The sequence below is a fragment of the Carassius auratus genome, unplaced genomic scaffold (genome assembly GCF_003368295.1).
Source record: "Carassius auratus strain Wakin unplaced genomic scaffold, ASM336829v1 scaf_tig00046391, whole genome shotgun sequence".
Classification (NCBI taxonomy): domain Eukaryota; kingdom Metazoa; phylum Chordata; class Actinopteri; order Cypriniformes; family Cyprinidae; genus Carassius; species Carassius auratus.
Window position 1 is genome coordinate 27,501 of NW_020526974.1, and position 8,949 is coordinate 36,449.

Genomic DNA, 8,949 nt, shown 5'->3' on the forward strand with positions numbered 1-8,949 from the left:
ATCCAAGTACTAACCAGGCCCAAACCTGCTTAGCTTCCGAGATCAGACGAGATCGGGCATAGCCAGGTTGGTATGGCCGTAAGCAAAGTCTGCTGCAAAGAGAGGGCTATTTAAAGAACAGCCAATCTTATCGCCAGTACATTATATAAGTAGGAAAGAAAACCCAAAAGCTTAAAGCACCTGGTATTCCTAGGCAGTCTCTCATAAAAGTACTAACCAGACCTAAACCTGCTAAGATTCAGAGATCGGGTATTGACTCTATTTTTTGGCAAAATTATTATAGTGAAAAATGTCCAAAAAGCTTACAGCACCTGGTATTCCCAGGCAGTCTCCCATCCATGTACTAACCAGGCGCAAACCTACTAATATTCAGAGATCGGACATTGACTTTATTTTTTGGCAAAATTATTATATACTAAGTGAAAAATTTCCAAAAAGCTTACAGCACCTGGTATTCCCAGGCGGTCTCCCATCCAAGTACTAACCAGGCCCAAACCTGCTTAGCTTCCGAGATCAGACGAGATCGGGCATAGCCAGGTTGGTATGGCCGCAAGCGAAGTCTGCTGCAAAGAGAGGGCTATTTAAAGACCAGCCAATCTTATCGCCAGTACATTATATACGTAGGAAAGAAAACCCAAAAGCTTAAAGCACCTGGTATTCCTAGGCAGTCTCTCATCAAAGTACTAACCAGACCTAAACCTGCTAAGATTTAGAGATCGGGCATTGACTTTTTTTTTTTTTTTTTTTTTTTTTTTAATGAAAGATTATTATATAATTCGTGAAATTTTCCAAAAAGATTAAAGCACCTGGTATTCCCTGGCAGTCTCCCATCCATGTACTAACCAGGCCCAAACCTGCAAATATTCAGAGATCGGGCATTGACTCTATTTTTTGGCAAAATTAATATAGTGAAAAATGTCCAAAAAGCTTACAGCACCTGGTATTCCCAGGCAGTCTCCCATCCATGTACTAACCAGGCGCAAACCTGCTAATATTCAGAGATCGGGCATTGACTCTATTTTTTGGCAAAATTATTATATACTATGTGAAACATTTCCAAAAAGCTTACAGCACCTGGTATTCCCAGGCGGTCTCCCATCCAAGTACTAACCAGGTCCAAACCTGCTTAGCTTCCGAGATCAGAAGAGATCGGGCATAGCCAGGTTGGTATGGCCGTAAGCGAAGTCTGCTGCAAAGAGAGGGCTATTTAAAGAACAGCCAATCTTATCGCCAGTACATTATATACGTAGGAAAGTAAACCCAAAAGCTTAAAGCACCTGGTATTCCTAGGCAGTCTCTCATAAAAGTACTAACCAGACCTAAACCTGCTAAGATTCAGAGATCGGGCATTGACTCTATTTTTTGGCAAAATTATTATAAACTAAGTGAAAAATGTCCAAAAAGCTTACAGCACCTGGTATTCCCAGGCGGTCTCCCATCCAAGTACTAACCAGGCCCAAACCTGCTTAGCTTCCGAGATCAGACGAGATCGGGCATAGCCAGGTTGGTATGGCCGTAAGCAAAGTCTGCTGCAAAGAGAGGGCTATTTAAAGATCAGCCATTCTTATCGCCAGTACATTATATAAGTAGGAAAGAAAGCCCAAAAGCTTAAAGCACCTGGTATTCCTAGGCAGTCTCTCATCAAAGTACTAACCAGACCTAAACCTGCTAAGATTCAGAGATCAGGCATTGACTCTTTTTTTTTTTTTTTAATGAAAGATTATTATATAATTCGTGAAATTTTCCAAAAAGATTAAAGCACCTGGTATTCCCAGGCAGTCTCCCATCCATGTACTAACCAGGCCCAAACCTGCTAATATTCAGAGATCGGGCATTGACTCTATTTTTTGGCAAAATTATTATATACTAAGTGAAAAATTTCCAAAAAGCTTACAGCACCTGGTATTCCCAGGCGGTCTCCCATTCAAGTACTAACCAGGTCCAAACCTGCTTAGCTTCCGAGATCAGACGAGATCGGGCATAGCCAGGTTGGTATGGCCGTAAGCGAAGTCTGCTGCAAAGAGAGGGCTATTTAAAGAACAGCCAATCTTATCGCCAGTACATTATATACGTAGGAAAGAAAACCCAAAAGCTTAAAGCACCTGGTATTCCTAGGCAGTCTCTCATAAAAGTACTAACCAGACCTAAACCTGCTTAAGATTCAGAGATCGGGCATTGACTCTATTTTTTGGCAAAATTATTATAAACTAAGTGAAAAATTTCCAAAAAGCTTACAGCACCTGGTATTCCTAGGCAGTCTCTCATCAAAGTACTAACCAGACCTAAACCTGCTAAGATTTAGAGATCGGGCATTGACACTTTTTTTTTTTTTTTTTTTTTTTTAATGAAAGATTATTATATAATTCGTGAAATTTTCCAAAAAGATTAAAGCACCTGGTATTCCCAGGCAGTCTCCCATCCATGTACTAACCAGGCCCAAACCTGCAAATATTCAGAGATCGGGTATTGACTCTATTTTTTGGCAAAATTATTATAGTGAAAAATGTCCAAAAAGCTTACAGCACCTGGTATTCCCAGGCAGTCTCCCATCCATGTACTAACCAGGCGCAAACCTACTAATATTCAGAGATCGGGCATTGACTTTATTTTTTGGAAAAAATTAACATACTAAGTGAAAAATTTCCAAAAAGCTTACAGCACCTGGTATTCCCAGGCGGTCTCCCATCCAAGTACTAACCAGGCCCAAACCTGCTTAGCTTCCGAGATCAGACGAGATCGGGCATAGCCAGGTTGGTATGGCCGTAAGCAAAGTCTGCTGCAAAGAGAGGGCTATTTAAAGACCAGCCATTCTTATCGCCAGTACATTATATAAGTAGGAAAGAAAGCCCAAAAGCTTAAAGCACCTGGTATTCCTAGGCAGTCTCTCATCAAAGTACTAACCAGACCTAAACCTGCTAAGATTCAGAGATCAGGCATTGACTCTTTTTTTTTTTTTAATGAAAGATTATTATATAATTCGTGAAATTTTCCAAAAAAGATTAAAGCACCTGGTATTCCCAGGCAGTCTCCCATCCATGTACTAACCAGGCCCAAACCTGCAAATATTCAGAGATCGGGCATTGACTCTATTTTTTGGCAAAATTATTATAGTGAAAAATGTCCAAAAAGCTTACAGCACCTGGTATTCCCAGGCAGTCTCCCATCCATGTACTAACCAGGCGCAAACCTGCTAATATTCAGAGATCGGGCATTGACTCTATTTTTTGGCAAAATTATTATATACTAAGTGAAAAATTTCCAAAAAGCTTACAGCACCTGGTATTCCCAGGCGGTCTCCCATTCAAGTACTAACCAGGTCCAAACCTGCTTAGCTTCCGAGATCAGACGAGATTTTTTTTTTTTTTTTTTTTTTTTTATTTATTAACAAATTTAAAATATTACATTAAAAACATTGTACACATTTTCCACAGAAGCATATCAAACAGAAACAATAATTATTTGCCACAGGTTTGATAAAAGCCATTTCTCTAAACACCAAATACATTTATTTCACTTTACATTCAATAAATAACCTATTATCCCCATTTTTCTTTTTGAAATACAATTTAGGCATTAGCATAACATGATACAATGTTTAAAAACATTATAATAATAAATAATAATACAAATTTAAACCAAACATTGTATTCTTAGTCTACCTCCTCCTCCTCATCTTCCCTCAACACTTGAAATTTATTCTCAAACAAATGTTTCCCCTTACTGTATTTTTCCCTAAAAAGTCTTTTTTTTCTGGCCACATTCACATTTGGTATTACCTTAAGTGTTCTCCTTCTTAATGTCACCCTTTTGTCCTTTCTATCATCCATTCTGTCCACTCCTTTCTCCTCTTCAGTTATCTCTTGCATTTCCTCCTCCTTTCCTTTTAGTCCTTGGTTCTCCATTTCCTCCAATGCCCCTTGTGTTACTTCATGTGATGTCAATATTCCTTTGTCCATTTCTCCTTCCAGCCTTTTCTCTTCCAATTCCATTTCTTTCTCCTCTTCAGTTATCTCTTGCATTTCCTCCTCCTTTTCTTTTAATCCTTGGTTCTCCATTTCCTCCAATACCCCTTGTGTTACTTCCTGTGAAGTCAATATTCCTTTGTCCATTTCTCCTTCCAGCCTTTTCTCTTCCAATTCCTTCTTATTTTCCACAATAGCCTCTTTATTCACACCATCTTCTTCCTCATTCTCTCCACCATTTTGTAAGCCAGTACATTATATACGTAGGAAAGAAAACCCAAAAGCTTAAAGCACCTGGTATTCCTAGGCAGTCTCTCATAAAAGTACTAACCAGACCTAAACCTGCTAAGATTCAGAGATCGGGCATTGACTCTATTTTTTGGCAAAATTATTATAAACTAAGTAAAAAATTTCCAAAAAGCTTACAGCACCTGGTATTCCTAGGCAGTCTCTCATCAAAGTACTAACCAGACCTAAACCTGCTAAGATTTAGAGATCGGGCATTGACTCTTTTTTTTTTTTTTTTTTTTTTTAATGAAAGATTATTATATAATTCGTGAAATTTTCCAAAAAGATTAAAGCACCTGGTATTCCCAGGCAGTCTCCCATCCATGTACTAACCAGGCCCAAACCTGCAAATATTCAGAGATCGGGTATTGACTCTATTTTTTGGCAAAATTATTATAGTGAAAAATGTCCAAAAAGCTTACAGCACCTGGTATTCCCAGGCAGTCTCCCATCCATGTACTAACCAGGCGCAAACCTACTAATATTCAGAGATCGGGCATTGACTTTATTTTTTGGCAAAATTATTATATACTAAGTGAAAAATTTCCAAAAAGCTTACAGCACCTGGTATTCCCAGGCGTTCTCCCATCCAAGTACTAACTAGGCCCAAACCTGCTTAGCTTCCGAGATCAGACGAGATCGGGCATAGCCACGTTGGTATGGCCGTAAGCGAAGTCTGCTGCAAAGAGAGGGCTATTTAAAGAACAGCCAATCTTATCGCCAGTACATTATATACGTAGGAAAGAAAACCCAAAAGCTTAAAGCACCTGGTATTCCTAGGCAGTCTCTCATAAAAGTACTAACCAGACCTAAACCTGCTAAGATTCAGAGATCGGGCATTGACTCTATTTTTTGGCAAAATTATTATAAACTAAGTGAAAAATTTCCAAAAAGCTTACAGCACCTGGTATTCCTAGGCAGTCTGTCATCAAAGTACTAACCAGACCTAAACCTGCTAAGATTTAGAGATCGGGCATTGACTCTTTTTTTTTTTTTTTTTTTTTTTTAATGAAAGATTATTATATAATTCGTGAAATTTTCCAAAAAGATTAAAGCACCTGGTATTCCCAGGCAGTCTCCCATCCATGTACTAACCAGGCCCAAACCTGCAAATATTCAGAGATCGGGCATTGACTCTATTTTTTGGCAAAATTATTATAGTGAAAAATGTCCAAAAAGCTTACAGCACCTGGTATTCCCAGGCAGTCTCCCATCCATGTACTAACCAGGCGCAAACCTGCTAATATTCAGAGATCGGGCATTGACTCTATTTTTGGCAAAATTATTATATACTAAGTGAAAAATTTTCAAATAGCTTACAGCACCTGGTATTCCCAGGCGGTCTCCCATTCAAGTACTAACTAGGCCCAAACCTGCTTAGCTTCCGAGATCAGACGAGATCGGGCATAGCCAGGTTGGTATGGCCGTAAGCGAAGTCTGCTGCAAAGAGAGGGCTATTTAAAGAACAGCCAATCTTATCGCCAGTACATTATATACGTAGGAAAGAAAACCCAAAAGCTTAAAGCACCTGGTATTCCTAGGCAGTCTCTCATAAAAGTACTAACCAGACCTAAACCTGCTAAGATTCAGAGATCGGGCATTGACTCTATTTTTTGGCAAAATTATTATAAACTAAGTGAAAAATTTCCAAAAAGCTTACAGCACCTGGTATTCCTAGGCAGTCTCTCATCAAAGTACTAACCAGACCTAAACCTGCTAAGATTTAGAGATCGGGCATTGACTCTTTTTTTTTTTTTTTTTTAATGAAAGATTATTATATAATTCGTGAAATTTTCCAAAAAGATTAAAGCACCTGGTATTCCCAGGCAGTCTCCCATCCATGTACTAACCAGGCCCAAACCTGCAAATATTCAGAGATCGGGTATTGACTCTATTTTTTGGCAAAATTATTATAGTGAAAAATGTCCAAAAAGCTTACAGCACCTGGTATTCCCAGGCAGTCTCCCATCCATGTACTAACCAGGCGCAAACCTACTAATATTCAGAGATCGGGCATTGACTTTATTTTTTGGCAAAATTATTATATACTAAGTGAAAAATTTCCAAAAAGCTTACAGCACCTGGTATTCCCAGGCGGTCTCCCATCCAAGTACTAACTAGGCCCAAACCTGCTTAGCTTCCGAGATCAGACGAGATCGGGCATAGCCAGGTTGGTATGGCCGCAAGCGAAGTCTGCTGCAAAGAGAGGGCTATTTAAAGACCAGCCAATCTTATCGCCAGTACATTATATACGTAGGAAAGAAAACCCAAAAGCTTAAAGCACCTGGTATTCCTAGGCAGTCTCTCATCAAAGTACTAACCAGACCTAAACCTGCTAAGATTTAGAGATCGGGCATTGACTCTTTTTTTTTTTTTTTTTTTTTAATGAAAGATTATTATATAATTCGTGAAATTTTCCAAAAAGATTAAAGCACCTGGTATTCCCAGGCAGTCTCCCATCCATGTACTAACCAGGCCCAAACCTGCAAATATTCAGAGATCGGGCATTGACTCTATTTTTTGGCAAAATTATTATATAGTAAGTGAAAAATGTCCAAAAAGCTTACAGCACCTGGTATTCCCAGGCAGTCTCCCATCCATGTACTAACCAGGCGCAAACCTGCTAATATTCAGAGATCGGGCATTGAATCTATTTTTTGGCAAAATTATTATATACTAAGTGAAACATTTCCAAAAACCTTACAGCACCTGGTATTCCCAGGAGGTCTCCCATCCAAGTACTAACCAGGCCCAAACCTGCTTAGCTTCCGAGATCAGACGAGATCGGGCATAGCCAGGTTGGTATGGCCGTAAGCGAAGTCTGCGGCAAAGATAGGGCTATTTAAAGAACAGCCAATCTTATCGCCAGTACATTATATAAGTAGGAAAGAAAACCCAAAAGCTTAAAGCACCTGGTATTCCTAGGCAGTCTCTCATAAAAGTACTAACCAGACCTAAACCTGCTAAGATTCAGAGATCGGGCATTGACTCTATTTTTTGGCAAAATTATTATAAACTAAGTGAAAAATGTCCAAAAAGCTTACAGCACCTGGTATTCCCAGGCGGTCTCCCATCCAAGTACTAACCAGGCCCAAACCTGCTTAGCTTCCGAGATCAGACGAGATCGGGCATAGCCAGGTTGGTATGGCCATAAGCAAAGTCTGCTGCAAAGAGAGGGCTATTTAAAGACCAGCCATTCTTATCGCCAGTACATTATTATAAGTAGGAAAGAAAGCCCAAAAGCTTAAAGCACCTGGTATTCCTAGGCAGTCTCTCATCAAAGTACTAACCAGACCTAAACCTGCTAAGATTCAGAGATCAGGCATTGACTCTTTTTTTTTTTTTAATGAAAGATTATTATATAATTCGTGAAATTTTCCAAAAAGATTAAAGCACCTGGTATTCCCAGGCAGTCTCCCATCCATGTACTAACCAGGCCCAAACCTGCAAATATTCAGAGATCGGGCATTGACTCTATTTTTTGGCAAAATTATTATAGTGAAAAATGTCCAAAAAGCTTACAGCACCTGGTATTCCCAGGCAGTCTCCCATCCATGTACTAACCAGGCGCAAACCTGCTAATATTCAGAGATCGGGCATTGACACTATTTTTTGGCAAAATTATTATATACTAAGTGAAAATTTCCAAAAAGCTTACAGCACCTGGTATTCCCAGGCCAGTCTCCCATTCAAGTACTAACCAGGTCCAAACCTGCTTAGCTTCCGAGATCAGACGAGATCGGGCATAGCCAGGTTGGTATGGCCGTAAGCGAAGTCTGCTGCAAAGAGAGGGCTATTTAAAGAACAGCCAATCTTATCGCCAGTACATTATATACGTAGGAAAGAAAACCCAAAAGCTTAAAGCACCTGGTATTCCTAGGCAGTCTCTCATAAAAGTACTAACCAGACCTAAACCTGCTAAGATTCAGAGATCGGGCATTGACTCAATTTTTTGGCAAAATTATTATAAACTAAGTAAAAAATTTCCAAAAAGCTTACAGCACCTGGTATTCCTAGGCAGTCTCTCATCAAAGTACTAACCAGACCTAAACCTGCTAAGATTTAGAGATCGGGCATTGACTCTTTTTTTTTTTTTTTTTTTTTTTTAATGAAAGATTATTATATAATTCGTGAAATTTTCCAAAAAGATTAAAGCACCTGGTATTCCCAGCAGTCTCCCATCCATGTACTAACCAGGCCCAAACCTGCAAATATTCAGAGATCGGTATTGACTCTATTTTTTGGCAAAATTATTATAGTGAAAAATGTCCAAAAAGCTTACAGCACCTGGTATTCCCAGGCAGTCTCCCATCCATGTACTAACCAGGCGCAAACCTACTAATATTCAGAGATCGGGCATTGACTTTATTTTTTGGCAAAATTATTATATACTAAGTGAAAAATTTCCAAAAAAGCTTACAGCACCTGGTATTTCCCAGGCGTTCTCCCATCCAAGTACTAACTAGGCCCAAAACCTGCTTAGCTTCCGAGATCAGACGAGATCGGGCATAGCCACGTTGGTATGGCCGTAGCGAAGTCTGCTGCAAAGAGAGGGCTATTTAAAGAACAGCCAATCTTATCGCCAGTACATTATATACGTAGGAAAGAAAACCCAAAAGCTTAAAGCACCTGGTATTCCTAGGCAGTCTCTCATAAAAGTACTAACCAGACCCTAAACCTGCTAAGATTCAGAGATCGG

The 8,949-nt window shown here is 39.4% G+C and overlaps 12 non-coding genes and 1 pseudogene across 12 annotated transcripts in view; all 13 read right to left on the minus strand.

Moving 5' to 3' along the window:
- LOC113088489 (5S ribosomal RNA) overlaps window positions 1-84 on the minus strand; it is a 119-nt gene extending 35 nt beyond the window's left edge. The window contains exon 1 of the ribosomal RNA XR_003286044.1: window positions 1-84. This exon is cut by the window's left edge and continues 35 nt beyond it. This is a non-coding gene — a ribosomal RNA (5S ribosomal RNA).
- A 352-nt stretch (window positions 85-436) lies between these two features.
- On the minus strand, window positions 437-555 carry LOC113088505 (5S ribosomal RNA). Its single transcript, XR_003286059.1, has one exon. It is a non-coding gene; the product is annotated as a 5S ribosomal RNA (ribosomal RNA).
- Window positions 556-1,062: 507 nt separating this feature from the next.
- LOC113088514 (5S ribosomal RNA) lies at window positions 1,063-1,181 on the minus strand. Its single transcript, XR_003286067.1, has one exon. It is a non-coding gene; the product is annotated as a 5S ribosomal RNA (ribosomal RNA).
- Window positions 1,182-1,402: 221 nt separating this feature from the next.
- On the minus strand, window positions 1,403-1,521 carry LOC113088490 (5S ribosomal RNA). Its single transcript, XR_003286045.1, has one exon. It is a non-coding gene; the product is annotated as a 5S ribosomal RNA (ribosomal RNA).
- A 366-nt stretch (window positions 1,522-1,887) lies between these two features.
- On the minus strand, window positions 1,888-2,006 carry LOC113088515 (5S ribosomal RNA). Its single transcript, XR_003286068.1, has one exon. It is a non-coding gene; the product is annotated as a 5S ribosomal RNA (ribosomal RNA).
- A 643-nt stretch (window positions 2,007-2,649) lies between these two features.
- Window positions 2,650-2,768, minus strand: LOC113088491 (5S ribosomal RNA). Its single transcript, XR_003286046.1, has one exon. It is a non-coding gene; the product is annotated as a 5S ribosomal RNA (ribosomal RNA).
- A 2,034-nt stretch (window positions 2,769-4,802) lies between these two features.
- Window positions 4,803-4,921, minus strand: LOC113088533 (5S ribosomal RNA). Its single transcript, XR_003286085.1, has one exon. It is a non-coding gene; the product is annotated as a 5S ribosomal RNA (ribosomal RNA).
- A 642-nt stretch (window positions 4,922-5,563) lies between these two features.
- Window positions 5,564-5,682, minus strand: LOC113088518 (5S ribosomal RNA). Its single transcript, XR_003286071.1, has one exon. It is a non-coding gene; the product is annotated as a 5S ribosomal RNA (ribosomal RNA).
- Window positions 5,683-6,319: 637 nt separating this feature from the next.
- Window positions 6,320-6,438, minus strand: LOC113088520 (5S ribosomal RNA). Its single transcript, XR_003286073.1, has one exon. It is a non-coding gene; the product is annotated as a 5S ribosomal RNA (ribosomal RNA).
- Window positions 6,439-6,947: 509 nt separating this feature from the next.
- Window positions 6,948-7,066, minus strand: LOC113088513 (5S ribosomal RNA). The gene has a single exon (XR_003286066.1). It is a non-coding gene; the product is annotated as a 5S ribosomal RNA (ribosomal RNA).
- A 221-nt stretch (window positions 7,067-7,287) lies between these two features.
- Window positions 7,288-7,406, minus strand: LOC113088504 (5S ribosomal RNA). The gene has a single exon (XR_003286058.1). It is a non-coding gene; the product is annotated as a 5S ribosomal RNA (ribosomal RNA).
- A 495-nt stretch (window positions 7,407-7,901) lies between these two features.
- Window positions 7,902-8,021, minus strand: LOC113088532 (5S ribosomal RNA). The gene has a single exon (XR_003286084.1). It is a non-coding gene; the product is annotated as a 5S ribosomal RNA (ribosomal RNA).
- Window positions 8,022-8,663: 642 nt separating this feature from the next.
- On the minus strand, window positions 8,664-8,783 carry LOC113088537 (uncharacterized; annotated as a pseudogene).
- Between the last annotated feature and the right edge of the window lie 166 nt (window positions 8,784-8,949).